Source organism: Protopterus annectens, chromosome 11.part0 (genome assembly GCF_019279795.1).
Source record: "Protopterus annectens isolate FY-2018-M chromosome 11.part0, PAN1.0, whole genome shotgun sequence".
NCBI classification, from domain to species: domain Eukaryota; kingdom Metazoa; phylum Chordata; order Ceratodontiformes; family Protopteridae; genus Protopterus; species Protopterus annectens.
The window spans coordinates 115,129,450-115,147,953 of record NC_056745.1 but is presented as its reverse complement, the minus strand read 5'-3'; the positions used below and the strand labels follow the sequence as shown (position 1 = coordinate 115,147,953).

Below are 18,504 nucleotides of genomic sequence, written 5' to 3'. Positions count from 1 at the left end.
GACAGAATGGTAAACCTGATTTTAGTGATCTTCCATCCTTTCTTTTCATCAGTGTATTTCTTATGCATGCACTATTTTGTCACTAAAGCTCATTTACGTCATGTGACTATAATTTAACCTCTCTGCAATTGCTTATCATGAATGATACAGTTTGATTGTTGTGCAAATAAAGCAGATGGGTAACTTAACCTCTGTGTCTCTGAAACAGTCTTCCCAGGAATTACTTTGATCTAAAAGTAAAAGAACCAGACAGCAGACAGTTTTCACCATGATCACAACATATATCTAGTGTATCTGCTTGTTTTTTCTTAATAAATCTATTAATGCTTGGAGAGCAGTAGAAGTAATCAGTCAGTAAAGTACTTTGTACTGAATTTCATGTTACCTCAAATGAATAGTGATGTGTACAGTCCCACCCCCGCCCCTGCTTAGAATAACGCATGTGACCATGCTGACTTTCAGGAGCAGAATAGAAACCGAAAGGGAACAAGCTAATAGCAAGAAGAAGTAACCTAATCAAACAAGGAAACAAAATAAAGACATGCCAGCATTGGACAAAATCTTGCAAATAGTAAGATTTTTAAGGATATTTTTCTTGTTTATTAATTTTTGCCAGATATAAATATTTTTGCAGCTTGTACATTTGGTACTGCAAGAACTGATTATGGTGAGCATTGTATGTAAACAAGCTTCCGCTTTGCTACTCAGATGTAATGACTATTTACGTAACTGCATTATGCATTTTTCCCTGTATTTTAAATGCTTTCATTGTATAATGTAAATGAGAGTCTAAACAGAATATTAATAAGGGAACCAAAATGCGCAGGATATTTTTTTCAAAAAGTAACAAGAGAAGTAAAGGAATGGTGTTAAAGAGTTTATAACTAAACAGAGCTGTATATTCCATTTAAAAGGTTTGGGAGGTTACTATACTGAGGAAGTCAGCCTGTCTACAGAAACATAGGAAGCACTAGCCTAGATAGTTATAACTCAGTGGTCATTAAAGTCAAGTTTAGAAGAATGTTTCTTCACTGTTATGGTCTGTTTTAAATTTAGGCCAAGGTAGTCATGTTTAGCAACAGTTGCTTTTGATTTATGTATTTTATAAAAGTAACAGATGTGTATTTGTTTATTACCACCCATTGTCTGACACTGAGGAACCTCGCTAATAAAGAACTTTCTTTCTTAGTTTAAAACTGCTAGAATTACATTTTGGGTATTTTCCTTATAAAATTTGTGGTTTTCTGGATTTTTGTGGCCCTATTTTTGGGGCTTTGTCCCACCATTATTTTTGGCTTTATCCAGATTTTTTGTGTCAAGAGGTTGAGACCTGTTTTGGACTATGTGTAATTTTTTCTGCAGACAAGCAGCTTTGACCAAATAAGCAAATAAATTCAGAACATAAACTCAAGTTTCTCAAGTTCAAGAATTATTTTTTCTCAGTGTTCTGCTGCTGTCTTGATATATATTTATATATACGTGTGTGTGTGAGTGTGTTGTGCATGCACCCACAGTTTGTTTGTAGCTCAAGTGAGTCCTTACAGATTTGTTATTTTCTAGTTTAGTCATTTGTTAACTAGGTAACTCTGCTAGACATAAAGGCCTCAGGAAACACTGTCTGACAATGTGACTTTGTTAAAATCAAGTAGTATGCAAGTGGAAACTAGAGGAATCAAACCCATGACTAGAGGATACAGCTCGTTAGCAGAGACTAGCCCCAACCCTTTCTTCTCTGCTGCTACGGATTAACCAACCAACCTGCCTTATTAACAAATTAGTAAACACATTATTATATTATTTATAGTTTTGGTGACCCAGGAAGAGAAGCTCTAAATGAGAAATAACACAATGATACAGGCATAAAACAATAAAGTGATGGATTTAGGATTCAGTTTTCCTTGGACGCTGAGTTGCAGAAAGTGAATTGTATGTCTGTTGGTAATGTTCGGTCAGACCACATTGGAATGAATGTCACACACTGGCAGTGTGCATTTGTACACATGAGCAACACTTGTGAGCTGTAGAGTACAGCAGGCTAAAGAGCATTGCAGAACTGCATGCTTTACTTTCCTATTGCCCTTCAACACTTCAAGGGGTTCTGCAGTATTAGGATACACATCAGTGTAACAGCACTACTACCCTACAGTGTACTTGTGTTGCAGGTACTTGGAGCACTCTCAGGTATTGGCAGGGTTTGCCCTATTGGGTTATCATTCCCAGGTGCTGAGGGAGAGTTGAATGTTATGCTCAGTGCACATAGCAGCACAGCACTTTGTTTATGTACCTGCAGAAAATAAGGCCCTTCTGAGAGCAGTTCAGCATTAATGCTAGGATACACAGCAAAGCAGTGTGCACCTTAGACATGGACAGCATACCTGCATCATGCAGTGTACAATGGGCGTCAGTGCCAGAGAAAAATGTGTATCCTGGCCATTGTCATTCCTGCATGCTAACTGGTCATTTTATGTCATGAGAATTTCAGCTCAGTCAGTATGCTAGTAAAGCAATTTAACACAATCCAGCCTTGATTTTAGCTTCTGGTATAAGGGACTTGCACAGAAGACTACAGCTTTTACACATGTTTATCACACAGATTTTATGCTTGTAGTCAAAAAGACACTAATAAGTTGTAAACTTGTTAATGGTCTGCATTATGGACCATCAGTAGTCTTAATAGCATATAGCTGGGATTTGCCTTCAGAGACTTATTATTCCTGTCCATAATAAGTTTAGTCTTCCTAGCTATGAGAACTAGTAGAAGACAGCAAAGCGGTATGATGGTGTTAGCGCCCATATTTGGTTCTCCTATTTGGTTTTCAGACAGGATGCCCTTTTCTATGGAGTTGTCATACCCTCCCTGTATCCTGATGAGTTTTCACTGGATGCTCTGGCTTCCACCCACATTGTAAAGACTTGCTGTCAGTAACTTGACTTGGTAATACACCCAGTTTCCCAGAGGTGCGTGTGCCATATGTGACTGAGTGTATGTGTAAGCATATCTGTGATATGCTGGTGCCCTGTAGAAGATTACATTCCCTACCTTGACCCTACTGAGTGCTGGGGTGGTTCCCAGCTCTGCTCTGACCCTGACATGGATTAAGCAGACTATCAGAGGATGAATAAATGAATGACAACTGTTTTGTTGTTGATTATCCAAAGCTCAGGTGAGATGCAATCTCTTCGTTGTTTGTCTTTAGCTTTCTCTACTGCACTACTGGCCAGGTTCGTTCAATGCAGGTAGATGTTATTGGATTAGGACAGCATCATAAAAGATTTCAATACATACAGTTAACAAATACACTCACTGACAGTAGGCTTAGAACTGATTTTGGGACTGCCTCTATATAGTTCTTCTCACCAGGACAGCTGATTTCCACATATAATCTTATACTACTGGTAGTCGGTTTGTCTTTGAAATAGTACAAATAACCAAACAATCAGTTTAAGTGAAGTTTTGAGGGGCAGCTTGTGGTTAACTGTATTTGTGCCTTTGGTAGATTGTAATACAATAAGATTGTCACAAGGATATTAATGATGTCCTCTAGGGTGCAGTCTGACAGCATATTAATATGGTATGTGTATTCTGTAGCCTTTTCTGAACCTGGCAGGCATATCAGTAATGAATTTGTATTACTTAGGGTAACTGAATAGCTTTTTTGTTCAGTTCCCTGTATTGCCCTTGTGAGGAAGCAGAAATATCAGAAGGTTAAGATAGTAATGTTCTCTCTTTTATTTACAGATAGTAGGGTCATCATCTTCCAACTCTTACGTATTTTTCCCCTCACTTTAGAGACATTTAACAGTACTATGCATGTTATACCAAATGCTGTAGTTAGCGTAAGGCATTACGTGGTAATGTGTTCTCCCTAGAAACCAAATCAGTTTGGCAGCTTGTAACTTTAAAAATCCCTTCTGGTGAGAATTCAAAATCTGGGCGAGAGAAGTTTTTGAGGCAACAGTTTTGAATAAATGAATCAGGATTTCCAGCAGAGATAAAAAAGTGTTGCTGTGCCTTCAGATTTGCCCCATTTGAGATCTGCTATAAGGACCTGCTGACATTTATTAGGTCAGATTACCCCATACTCGAAGAATTTATGGTTCTGAGTTACAAAAATGGCCATGCTGTGAAGGCAGGAAGTTTTAAATTGTCATTATGTTTTGTCATTCCTTCCAAGTTACAAGTATTTCTAAGAATTCAGGAGCAGCAGTTGTGAGATAGGCTTTGGCCAGACCTTGTCTTTGTTATTTGGTAAATTTCTTTGAAAAATGGAAGCCACTTACTGTTTCTACCCTTGATCTTGAACTTATTTTCAAGAGAAAATATTTAAGACATGGAATACTAGATTTTCTCATTTGTGCACTCTCTACTTTTTAATGGGTGTTTAGTAAAAAAAACCTTGGGAAGTCACAGGTACCTCTGACAAATTGTAGCCTAAGTTGCTACTTCTTACCTAGAAGAGTGCTGTGGTAACAGATGGCATCTGCCAAGATACCCACTTTGGTGATATTGGACTTCTCATGACCTACCAAACAACCAAAGCAGGGAAAGTTTGTCAGAGGCAGGACTCTTGTTTGGGGTCTTGGTAAAGAACTGTTTGTAACAATCTAAGTAGGGATGTGAGACATTATCCCTAGTGACCTGATCGAACCAGATCAGTTTTATATATCCACCAGTATGCTTTTCTTATAAACATAGTATTTACAATAATTTAGGGTATCCAGAAATGGAAATGAAGAGAAGGCAATTTGTGGAAAATGACATAAATGCATCCATGTAGGAGTAACTCAGGTCATTTGCATTGTTCACCAAAATGTAGCTTTTCCCTTTGTAGTGAATGAGGTTGTTGTCTGAAGGCCTTTGGTTCATCAAGTCAACCCCAGGAATTGTAGTCTTATGATGATACCCTTATATTTGCCTCCCCTTTACCATCTCTCCAAGACCGACTAAACCTCTGGGTATACCCAGAGTTTACTCACAATAGCACACTCCATTATCTATAACCTTCTTTGTAAAATAATGTTTCCTGATGTCAGTCTAAAGCTTGTTTAACATCCATGCCACACCCTCCTTCCCATCAGTTTTATAGGTTCCTAGGTAAAAAACTTTTTACTAACCTTAAGGAGACCATTAAGAAGCTAAGATATACCATCCACTATTGATAGCAGATTAATAATAGTGCTGCCCATTAAGAAGCTTATCCTCAACATATCTCGGCTAAAAATTTGCATTCAACATCTTGTCATTCAGACTGGTTTTAGAGGTTGTGAGGGTAAGTACTATGCTTGATATGTAAAGGGATCGTATTAGAGATATTTGGGATATATTAGGTTAAGTACTAGCATATACTGGTAATGTGGTGGTATAGGTTTAGGTCTCTAAAATGGGTGTCTCCATTACTACTGGTTCAATTTACGAGTTCAAAGACTCTGATGTTGTTCATGGCTTGGAAGGCTAAAAAGAGGTCACCCCCTCAAGATCTAGTAGGCTCAGGGATAAGTACTAGACAGTCAGTCTGCAGGCTTAGACATAAACCATATTCAGAAGTTTTCCCCTGACCTTAAGCAGGGTAACACAAGATAGACCAGGATAGAATTTGAGGGTACCTCTCCAATTACCTAGGTTTACTTTGAATGTGGGAACAGTGATACTCTGCTTGACATGCAGTGGCAGTTTGTTCCAAAAGTTGGGTGTGCCTTGGAATACGAGTCTGTCATGATAATTTGTGTTATTTATCTGTTGATGATGGTTTAGCTCCTTTAACTGAGTATTTGTGGAACCTTTTCTTCTGTTAAGGAATAGGAGATCAAAGAGGGTCTGATCTTTACGGCTCAAAGAGCTAGATGCAGTTCACCACAGAGGAGTCTATAAGATACAGAGTACAGGGACAGGGCTGCCAGTCTGTCCAGATAACTGAGGGTCTTGTAGCCATTGATCTTTTTAGTTACGAATCCCTGAGGTCTCTCAAGCTGAATAATACATTTAAAGAAATAAATGCCAAAAGGGCATTATATTTAATAATGAGTCTGATAAGAGATGAGTAAATGGGAGTTAAGACTGTACTGGAGCTAGTTGAAATATTTTAGAAAACTAGTTGAACCATCTACAATGATTTTCAAGCTTCAGCAAAGACATGATGGTGAAAAGACAGTAACAGCAAAATTGTCTAGATTCCTTACAACGGTGTCTGATATGAGAGATTTTTTTGCCTATATGATATGAAGTGAAAATGTTTTGCTTACTTAAATTATACTACATGTTTTTCATAATTAGTGTGAGATCAATAGTCTGGCCTGTGGTGGAGCAACTGTAAGTTAATGGACGAAAGAATAAGAACACCAGCCATAGGCCAGGAGCATTGGTTTGAAGGTCTGAGAAGCAGATGACCACTAGTAACTTTTTTGCTTTGTGATGATGTAGTTATCGACCACACAACATGCACATTTATGTTCATATTTTGAAGATTATCAGTATTGCCTGTATGGGGAAAAATGTCAAAGGCCTTTGCTAGGTCCAGATGTACTGCATAACCAATACCCAATGCTGTGATGACATTTTTGAAGAAATTAATGAAGTTAATAAGGCAAGCCTTGCATTTGGCAAGCTCACATTGATGAAGGTTTAGGGTTACTAGATTTTAATGTCCAGATTAATAATGTCTGAGATGACATGTTCCATAGCTTTACATATGAGGCAAATGATCGTAGAAGGTATTGCTCTTCAACTTTTAGTTTATGCAACTTTTCTGCTGAAAGCTGCACTGAAAAAGGGGCTTGCACCAAGCTGGACTTTCCCAGTAAACAAAACAAACAAGTAAATAAATAAGTAATTAATGGGACTAATGGGTCTATAGCTACCGTAATTTGTGCTTTGGCCTCCTTAGTGTAACGGCATTCCGATGGCGGTTTTCCAGGCTTCAGAAATGTTACCAGTGTAGAGTCTTGGATTAAAGAGGTTGAGTACAGATTCATCAAGGCTAGATTTGGTACTATAATCAGACAAGGTGGCATGTTATCAGAGCCATTGGATGAGTTGCTCCTAAGTTTTGTGAGGACTGGGACGGCTTGTTCCTTAGTAATTATAAGGGGTGGCTAGGACTATGAAATCTGTAGAATAGGTATAACTGTGGGTGGAGTAAAATGTGTATTAGATTTATAGGCTCTCTTCTGAAATGTCAGTACTTGTAATGTTGAGTGCCAGATAACTGAAAAAAAAACCCAAAAGACCAAAAAAGTAGCAGAAAAGTGAATATCCAACATCGTTCTTCTCCTTTAAACCAAACCTCTGAACTTATATATACCAACTCCGCGAGTGCTATTACCTTGGAGAAAAGAGAAAATTCTGAGCAGTGGAGATCTCAGTTTATGCAAGTCCATTTTTTTGGCCAGTCAGTCTCCATACTTCATGACTCGCTGAAGTGGGTCCTGACATTTCAAATGGTTACCAATTGTCAACTAGCATCTTAGCTATTTATTTTTGCCAGAGCGGGCAGTATTATCACGGATGAACATTTTTGCTGGATATTATTTCTTAACTTCATTATACAGTTAAAAAATTGTAATTATTTTTGGTTTCAATGTTTATTTCAAGTTCATATTCATCTTTCATACCATTTAAGTCTTTGGTAGTTTGCTTATGTGTGCTCTAAAGGTATGCAGAATGAGACCTTTTATAAGCATTAAGCATTTTTTGTTCTTTTTATATAGTTTATTTGTATAGGTATTTCCTGTGAGATATTGTTTTTAAACTTAGGGTGGCCATGGTGGTGCAGCGGTTAGCATTGTCGCCTCACAGCAAGAGGTTCTCCGGTTCAATCCTTGGCTGGGGTGCCTTCTCTGCAGAGTCTGTATGTCCTCCCTGTGGTTGCAGTTTTCTCTGGGTGCTCCGGTTTCCTCCCACATCCCAAAGACATGCTGTGGGTGGATTGGACACTTGAAATTGGCCCTAGGCATGAGTGTGTGTGTGTGTGTGTGTGTGTGTGTGTGTGTGTGTGTGTGTGTGTGTGTGTGTGTGTGTGTGTGTGTGTGTGCCTTCCATGGAAGGTTGGGCACTGGGCTGGCAACTCGACACCGTAAAACTTTACTGCCAATCTTGAGCGGACAGGTGATCCACTGTGGTGAACCGAAGAAGAAGAATTTGTATTTAACACAGAAGGGACTTCCTTATTTGTATTTCTTTTAAATGGAAATATAATCAGCAGAACATGCAGCAACTTCCATGGGTTGGTTATAGGAGGATTACAGTAGAATATGTCTAGATCAATCTAGAAACAGAAGAAAGAAGCCTGGTACCACAATGCAGAGGGATGAAGCCATGACTATGCTATAGATGACCCATGTTCATCTAGCAGCGTAGACACTGGAAAGATCCATTGAAAGAAGGCAGGCATGAGTAGTTCATTCCGACAGGCATGAGTAGTTCATTCCATCTTGCTTGTTCTGAATGGCCCCAGCACCCTGCAAAAGCTGCAGTAAGAGCTGAGTGAGCTCCATGCTGTAAGTGTGCACTGTGTGCTTGAGAGGTTTTACAAGTGTGGAAGCAAGCATGTGCCTCCCAGAGGCAGCCATTGCATAGCTTGTAAGACTGCTGTGGAATGGAGAGGGTTAGGGCGTACTCCCCAACAGCAGTACGATGCTTCATCAGGGTCCTCAGGATCCTCACTGGCTGCAGACATGGGCCATTGCCTGGCTTGTAAGGCTGATGGTGGAATGGCGAGGGTTAGGGCATACTCCCCACCAGCAGTACGATGCTTCATCAGAGTCCTCAGGATCCTCACTGGCCCCAGACATGGGCCATTGCCTAGCTTGTAAGGCTGATGGTGGAATGGCAAGGGTTGAAGCATCGTACTGCTGGTGGAGAGTATGCCCTATCAGAGTCCTCAGGATCCTCACTTGCCCCAGACATGTGCCATTGCCTAGCTTATAAGGCTGAGGGTGGAATGGCGAAGGTTAGGGTGTACTCCCCACCAGCAGTACAATGTTTCATCAGGGTCCTCAGGATCATCACTGGCCCCAAACATGGGTCAGGTTGAACCTGTAGCAGGCTTTGGTAGGTCTGTAAGGCCAGTAAGTAGTGAGAGAGAGAGAGAGAGAGAGACTGATGACTTCCGCAGGGAGGAAGGCAGGGGAAAAAAGAAACTAATAAAGGTATACTTTTTTTAAGAAGGTATACTTTTGAGAAGTACCTAGGTTCAGAAATATTTGTAGGGGAAGTACCACTATATTTAAAGTAAAAAAATCATTGATTTGTTGGCTGATTTAACAAGGAATGATGACATTTACAGAGGTGTGCAAGCTGGCGCATATTTGTGAGGACATCAAGCATATTTGAGCCCCTAGTAAGATGGCTAATTGTACAAGGCAGTTGACATTTAAATATCAAGGATGCCTCTGGCATGCAGTGTAGCTTAATCACTTTACTAACAGCTTCTTGAAGTCCTCTAATACAAAGGAGTTGGGATTAATTGGAATTTCAGCTAAAATCTTAAAATAGCTATTCTGGTAAGTAGGAGTCATATATGGCGTTCTTTTGCTAAGAAGTGGTAATTAATCTTGTTTAGGATGATTTGAACATGATTTAGACATCTAAGAGTTCAAATTTTGGGAATAATCTACATGTACCCATCTACAACCCAAGCCACAATTGCATAAACAAATTAGAAGTTGAAAAAATAAAGAGATCATTTCTGTGGGTAACCTGCACTTTTAAAACTGCTCAAAAATATATCTGGTATCCTATTGGTATTCATAAAACTATCTATATGATGAAAAGTATATATCCTGAAAGATCAGGAGCATCTGTTCCTGTTACCATCCTGGGTAAGCACTGAGACTGGTTGCTCTAAGCTACTGATCTGTAGTGATTATCTCTCATTCATTCATTCATTCATTCATTCATTCGATCCTTCATTCACTGATTAGGGTAAAGTGGGTAGGTAAAGAAAGACTGAATGAATGAATGTTTTTTTTTTTCTGGCTGTTAATGCAGGGGATTAAAGCTCTGAGCTGTTAACACAAATTTTCTTGTACCCAAAGAGTAGTGTTTGATTCCTTCAGGTAGCCCCTGAAAAATTATGCAGCCATCCAGTGTGCTTGCTTGCTAACAAAGGTACAGAATACAATAAAATAAAAAAATAAAAAGTCTACAAGAAATTGCAGCCCCCCCCCCCTCCCCTCAACATACACATACAGTCATTAATGATCAGGATGTCACCACTGCAGGTTTCTCGGTTTGACTAACTCCAGCCATGACTGGTTAACTGTGATCAAATGATGGCAGGGCTAAGTCACTTCCATGTTCAGACTGCCTCTGTGCTAACAAATTGCTTTGATTTTATGGTCTGTGTTCACTTCAGAAGTCTAATTGTGAACAAATGGGAAAACAATGTGCACGGCGATGTATTTTGGCTTGTTGCTGTCAGACATACACAATGCCACACAATGCATCTCCCCACACGCTCTCTCTCTTTCTCTTGTTCTCTCTGTTTCTCTCTCTCTCTCTCTCTCTGTCTCTGTCTCTCTCTCTCTCTCTCTCTCTCTCTCTCTGTCATTGCTCTTCAGAAGTCATCTTGATGGTCAGTTGCCTTCACACAAAGCCTACCTGCTTTTTTGCTTTTTCCCTGAAAAAAATAACTACCTGTTGTGTACACCTCTTTTGTCTAATTGTGAAAAAATACATCCTTTCCAGCAAAGGTGCCATATCATATTAGTATAAATGGCAAATGTTTCTTCAGCATGCAGTCTTCCATCAGTAATCTGTTCTGTAGAGTCATCTGGATCTGTGGATTCCCAGCGGTCATTTGTGTTAAGTTGTGAAGCGTGAGTTCCTCTTCTGTCTGCAGATGTTGTCATCCCTCATGTGTATAGGACAAGTGAGGTAATTTTTCTCCTTGAAACAAGGCTTTCTGCATTCTCCCTTCTCCAGTTATTTACCTAGTGCTTCCTTTTATTGACGCATGTCTGGTTATCTGTACATCTCTGGTTAAACTTTGGATTCTCTGGTTTCATTTGGCCTAGAATGGGCCTACAAGCTTGTCTTATCTTTTCATAGTCATTGTTTCTATTTCATTTTTAGCTTGGGGTACTGATGCCTTCTGAGTTCTTGTGATCTTTAAATCGAGTCACTTGTTCCTTTATGACAGATTGTGACACATCGGTACGCCATCATTGGGGTAAAATGACAACTCTCATACCCATAAACATGTCTTGAGTTTAAAATATAGGTTAGATCATAATATCATTAATCATTTAGATAAAGGTTCCTTAAAATGAGAAACTGGGACCAAACTAAGCAGAGCACGCAATGTACACACGATGTTGAAGAGACAGACTTTTTGCATATCTTTTACAAAATGTTAAATTTATGTAGCATTATTGTACTATATGTCCGATGGCTTTCATGGTATATACCACACAGTATATATTTTGAGGATGCTTCATTGTTGGTTAAAGGAAAAGTTTTTGGGCACTTGCTTACCTTTCAAAATACTTTGAATACACTATATTAAGTTTTAGTACATTACCATATCCATTTTAGTAGCAGTCCATGTTATCATGGGACAACTCTTAAAGAAATTCTTAGTCAAGTTTCTCTAACTGAGTGCCCTGCTCATTGACTGGTTGAACTTGATATGTCCCATTAGGGTGAACACAGAAATGGGAAGAACAGTTCCTTGTGTAAATATTGGAGTTCTCTGTATGGGGACTGAACTTTCACCTTGTTAGTACTATCTTGTAGTTAGTATATTCCACAAAGAGGTACAAAGGGTCATGCTTTTTCTAGTAAGTTTGTTGCCTTGTAAGACAGTAGTAAGTTGAGATGCAGTGTGTCAACTTACTGACTTCTCAACAAGCCGGTGTTTCAAAATGTTAAACTTGACATCCTTGTTTGTTTTCACAATTACAGACCAAATCCCCTTTTTTGTTTTACATTACTTGTTTTGAAAGTGATGCATAAAATTATTTACAGTAGTTTTCTGGAGAGAAAACTCAACATTAGGAAGATTTGAATGCAGAGTTGGAGATGGACTGAAAGAGAAATTCTATGAAGAATTGTATTTAATGAAAAGAAATAGAAAACCTCACTAAGGTAGTAATCAACCCCTGTATCACTAGGTGGGTTGCAAACTGGCTCACAGATAGAACCCACAGTGTGAAAGTAGCTGACTCCAAGTCAGACTGCAGACCAGTCACAAGTGGAGTCCCACAGGGATCGATCCTGGGCCCTCTCCTGTTTGGTATCTACTTCTCAGAAGTCCAGCCAATACGAAGGGACTGTGGCTGACAAAGCTTGCAAACGATTGCAAGTTGGGAGCCATTATTAACTCCCCAAGTGATGTTGACATCCTACGACTGGTGTCAGAACCATGGCCTTAAGCTCAATGCCAAAAAAGTGTTGTCATCCACTTTGGGAAAAACCTAGTTCCCATGAATTACCACATCGATGGTAGCCCACTGAACACAGAAGGCGTATAAGAGATCTGGGAACACAGGTTGACAGCAACCTCTCTTTTGACCACCACAATGGCACTGTGGTCAGAAAGTTCTTCTTCTTTGTGACACATCTCATTACTAAGGGTTTTGCATCCAGGAAGAAAGAGGTCATTGTCTCCCCTCTACTCTTCCCTCATTAAGTCAATCATCGAGTACAATGTCCCATTAGGCATGTACCTCACTAGACACCTGCAAAAATGGGAGAGGCCGCAAAAGTACCTCACAAAGAGGATCCTAGGCCTTAAACACTTGCCCTATATGGACAGACAAAAATCTCCAACTATTCTCTGTCTCATATCGCCTACTTAGACGCGATCTCTGCTTGACTTACAAAGTCATGTCTGACCTAGCTCTGTTAGAAATGCTACATCTAAAGAAATCCCAATCCCTCCACACCACACACTCCAGAGACCTCAGCCTCATTACCATAATTAACAGAAAGTGCTGGCGGGACAGGTTCATATGGAACAGACTTCTCATACATGTCAAACAGAACACCTCACTGGCCTTCTTCAAGAGAAATCTTGATGAGTGGATGGGAAATAGAAAATTCACCCCGGGGATCACTCCAGTGGCTCTCCTTGACAGAGGCACTGGGACCTAAGGCCGGGTGGCACGATGCCAGGGTAGTCCTGTGGACTAGGCTTGTAAAGGCCCCAGGGCCATTAGCCTAGTACACACCTATGAACCTAAGAAGCAAAAAAAACAGCAGGATGTTAGGTGACTGAGTAAATGAAAAGAACCTAAAATAAATGAGTCGGCATGCAGTATTTATTTAAATGTGTAATCATTCTGGAAAGCACACTTGTTAATTAGTATAAGCTGCATATACATGCTACAAGTTTGATGTTTTTTTTTCAGTGTATTCCCTGAAGAATTCATACTGTGAAATGTTGTGCTTGGAATTTTAAATAAGAAGGTGGTGCTAATAATTTGTGACGTTGTTTTGCTTATTTATTTTGTTTCCTAGATTATGCAATGAACCTTTTTATGGTTTATATTAAAAGTAAACAAATAAATATTATATTCTTTTATTTTCTAGACTCGGCTGTGTACATTTTTGTATTAGTTCCATGAATGTTGGAGTATCAGGAAACGAAGAAAAAGAAGACGTATTTGTAATAAATCTTCACAGTGTTTGCAGTCAGAATTCGATTAGGAGATATTTAGAGCACTTTATTCTGGCCTTTGCATTCCTGAACTTCTGATAAGGCCCTGGCCATTTCCAAAGAGTTTAAGCCATTACCATGAGGCAGCCCTAAAGAAGATCTTATTCCAGAAATCCCAATGGACACAGAAACAGGCCTCAGTGAGTACAGTTAATATTTAACTTGTTTGTAATATTCTGTATCTGTGAGATCAGTTTATATTTAAGTTGTTTGCATTATTAATTTATTATAATTATTGTCACACTGCTTAGCTGAGACCATAAATCATTTTTCTTGTGTTAGAATTAGTAGAAAGAAGATAGTGAATATGTAGGATGATAATGCCCGTTTGTTTTACCTACCCATATCTGATGGACTCTGCTCACTGGCTCCATTACCTGCTCCTGATTGGCCCATTCATTTCATGGGGGCAGGAGCATAGGTGAGAGCCCCGTGGGCCATTCATTCCTTCGCAGGAAGCCCTAATGGCCCATACATTTCCCCAGGAAAGGGTGATAAGGAAGAATCAGCTAGCCAGACCCTTGGAGTGGGCTACTGTTGGCTTTCTTTGGGCTCACAATGGCTGCCTGGTGAGGGAAGAGATGTGCATGTTTCTACATATACCTTCCATTTCCCAGCTCAACAAGAAATTCCTTGCCAGGCAGAGGATGTGCCAAGCCAGCCACTACAGGCAGGCAATACGCCCAGCCACTGCTAGCTGTCACCAGTTCCACAGCCCTTGCAGCCTGCCTTTACCCAAGGATGACTGAGCTGTTGTCAGCTGCTGAAGCTTACCCCCCAACCCCTCAGACACCTGTACAGGTAATCAAACATAGGTCGCCTGAGCTGCAGCCAGGAAGTTAACACCACAAGGCCTGTTAAGGCTCATTTGTTTTAAATGAACATGTGAAATAGTCTTTTCTGAATATGTTATGTACTGGAAACGTGTATTGATTACATATCATGTGAAAAAGTTTCCTTTGTCAATTAAAGTAGTATCAGTGGTTATATATGCTTTGACTGATGTGCCATAACAATGTCAACAGTGCATTCACCACTAGTGTAGACTTGTAAGGAAATCTGTTGTTAAGGAAAGGATTCCTCATCAGTAACTAGTAAGGCCAAATGTAATACCAAAACCAAACCTCATTGGTGTAATCCTTTCCTTAACAGGATATATAACAAAAGAAGAAAAAGTCATGCTCAAAATCAGAAAGACAAGAGCTCTCTGATTCAACTAAACAAGAACCTAAGAAGTCTAACAAAGTCCAACAAGGCCAATTACAAGGTCAGGGACAATCACAAGGCCTTCTTCAGCTGTGTCAGGAGCCTTAAAGGTAAATCTCTGCAGTGTGCAGAACACTGGTCATAAATCCCATAAGTGGCACAACCTCCACTGATCAGGGTGACATAGTGAATCTACTGGCTGATAAATATAGATCTAACTTCACCACCACTTCCCCCCACTACCCCCTGTGAAACCCTTCTAGCATATCCCCCCAACTATCTACAGGGAACAGGTACTGACGGCACTCACTTAAGGCCAGCAGTACTGCTTCAGTGGGCCCCGACAATATCCCTAGTTGCCCCCTAAATAGCCTAAAACACACATTAGCAGGGCCACTTGAGGAACTCCAACTACAGCCTCAAAACAGGTTACATGCCAGGTGAATGGAGGGCTGCAACAGTCACCCCTCAGGAACTAGAGACCTACCAACGAACCTCGAGAACTACAGACCCATCAGTCTGACAAGTCTGATAGGCAAAGCCATGGAAGGAATTATCATGGTAATGGTCAACAAGGACATTGGCAACCTGCAGACACTGGACCCATCCCAGTTTAGCTTTAAGGGAAAGTCTTGCCTACTCAGCCTGGTAGACTTCTTCAAGAGGGTCACCAAGGCTATATATGAGAGAAAAATGGTGCATATCACCTACCTTGACCTAGCCAAGGTGTTTGATGCAATACCCAGCTCAGGTATTATTGACAAACTCTCGGAACTAGATATAAAACTCTACATAACTTGCTGGATTGCTGGCTAGCTCACAGATAGGATCCAAGAGTCAGGATCAGTGAAACCACCTCTATTAGGAGACCAGTCAGCAGCAGAGTACCCCAGGCTCCATGTTGGTGCACTCCTGTTTGGCAATTACTTCTGGAAAGCCAAGTCTAATGTCATTGGTCTTTGGCTCACCAATTTCACAGATGACTGTAAATTGGGAGCTATCATAGATTCTCCCCACAACACCAGCATCCTACAAGAGGGTCTAACACAAACAAATGACTGGTTCCAAAGTCAAAGATTAAAACTCGGCACTAATAACTAGATAGTAAGAAAATCATTCTGTGTCACCCAACTCATAAGCAAGGGTATGGGATCCAGGTGCAAGGAAATTACAGTATGACTTTACGCAACCCTTATCAGATCCATCATTGAGTGCAATGTCCCTTAATTACAGTATGACTTTACGCAACCCTTATCAGATCCATCCTTGAGTGCAATGTCCCTTAATTACAGTATGACTTTACGCAACCCTTATCAGATCCATCCTTGAGTGCAATGTCCCTTAATTACAGTATGACTTTACGCAACCCTTATCAGATCCATCATTGAGTGCAATGTCCCTTTTTGCATGTATCTAATGAGACATTTGCAACAGTTGGAAGGCCCTCAAAGGTTCATCACTAGGAGAATCCAGGGTATGAATATTATGTCCTACACAGATTGCGTAAGGCCCTATCTCTGTACTCAGTCTCCTACAGGTTACTGAGAAGTAAACTATGCATGGCATATAAGGCACCTCAGATCTAGAGCTAATGGATCTCTTGCACATCCACAAAACAAGCAGCACCAGAAACACTTGATCCAAGGATCTGAATGTTGCCTGTGACATAAATTAGAACATGTTGGTGAGACTGATATGTGTATCCAGGGATGCTCACACTATGGAATAAGCTCCCCATCCATGTAAGTTCATCCCCGACCCTATTCAAAAAAAAATCTTGACCACTGGATGGGAAATCACAGATCCCCCCCCCCCCCCCCCGTCTGGTTCCCCATGTCTCTGATGGATAAATAAATTAATTCCCAACTAACATACCTCCCTCCCACTTAACTCTTAGGTACTTCCTTACTAACATACCCCACCATATAGGCATCTAGGGTACTCGGGGACAAAACTGGGTTGGGTTGCTTGAGTAGAATTATAAAGACCATGGTGGTCATTAGCCTAGTATAAACCTATGAACCTATGCACTAAACAGTTGACTGACTGGTTTGGTAGCTGTTCATTTGATGGAACATATGATGACTACAGTTAATGGTAACTAATGGGATGAGCCATTTCACAGCTGAAAGGTCTAATTTCTTCTGTTCTGAGTTACTGCACTGGACTTTGCTCTTTCATTAGTGGAATTGTTATTTTGTAAAATAGTAAACATGACATAACATAATGGCTTAACAAAAATAGTTTTTATCATGAAAGTATTTTTTTGGCTAAAATTATGATTTGTTGATAATTAAGGAAGCAATATAAGCCGAACGAAGTAAGTCTCGTAGTGACAACGTTAATCCAACATACAACGTCTGTGGAGAGGACAAAGGCGTAGCTCACTGGGATGGGGGAGGGGATGGCAGGGCATTGCTAAGGCTTCTTACTGTCTGATTGCTGGTTCATTGATCAACAATTTGGGGCTTTCAGTTTGACTGTGCCTCTGTACCTTTTTTGGGGTATCTTATGTTTTTGGCAGAGCAAGTTCTTAAGCATAATTAGTCTCCTGCAGCCACAATCATTAGTGATATTTTCTGGAGGCATCATGAACCTTGGAAAAAAGTATGCTGCAGTAAACAGTATTAACTACAACAGAAACTGCAATGCAACAGTAGAAAAGCAAAAGTCATATTTTGAAAAATACTTCCCATAAGGAAGATTTGTATTTTTTGTGGAGGTTGCTTGTGAGGGACCAGTGGATAAATGTACTAAAAATAATAATTTCCTGTAGCAAAAAAAATGAAATGAAGATGGCATGGTACTTGCCTTTTAACCATACATTAGACTTGTATCTTGGACAAAGTGTGAGTTCATTCCTGATCCTGAAGTCAGGCTGGAAAGGTGGACATCCATTTCTGGCAACTTCCCATGGATAATGAATACTAATGCAGAACTGATCCTTATGATTAACATCACAGGAGGTTCAGTGGCAGTTTATTTTGAGTGCAGTATCATTGAATCAGTCATCCATTACCACTTTCATTGCTAATTTTAAATATGTTACGTCCACGTTTGCTCACTGTGTTGCACGTTCCTTGAGTTAAATCATAAGATATGGAGGCATGGGGGGTGCAGTGGGCGTCATCCATTAAAAATGTTTTGATACTTTTATTTAATTTTGAAAAAAATGTATTGTTAATATGTCTTTCAGTGATACAGTACTCAACAATATTATTATTGATGAGCTGCCATGAACTCTGTCAGACATCTTGCTAAAGGCTACATATACTTCATGACAAGTCTCTCCTTATCTACCTCAGTGGCAACCAATTACAGAACTGTTCATGTCTGGCTTGCAAGATCTCTGGTGTATGATATGAATCTTACCACCTGCAAGAGAAATTACATCCAAGAACTCTCCTAGCTTGTTCTGCAGAATCTTTTGCATAACCTTCCCTGCGCTGGTAATGACTCTCATGAGTGTTATTGACTGTCCATAGCTTTGTACCACCTTCTCTGCTATAAAACTACCATCACTGCCACCACTAAAAATTTTAAGGGGAAACTGCATGGTTCTTTTAACTCACTTAGCAACAGCTCATTCTGAACCCTTCATGTCATCTTCTTGACATCTGTTCCTTCTCTACTTCACTAA

At 40.0% G+C, this 18,504-nt stretch overlaps 1 protein-coding gene across 1 annotated transcript in view; it reads left to right on the top strand.

The window, feature by feature from the left end:
* Positions 1 to 447: 447 nt before the first annotated feature.
* The window catches only part of LOC122815196, a 249,413-nt gene continuing 231,356 nt past the window's right edge, over positions 448 to 18,504 (top strand). Inside the window, exons 1-2 of the mRNA XM_044087489.1 lie at positions 448 to 571; positions 13,532 to 13,798. The gene's annotated coding sequence lies outside the window, so the exon portion shown is untranslated. The remainder of the gene's footprint in view (positions 572 to 13,531; positions 13,799 to 18,504) is intronic.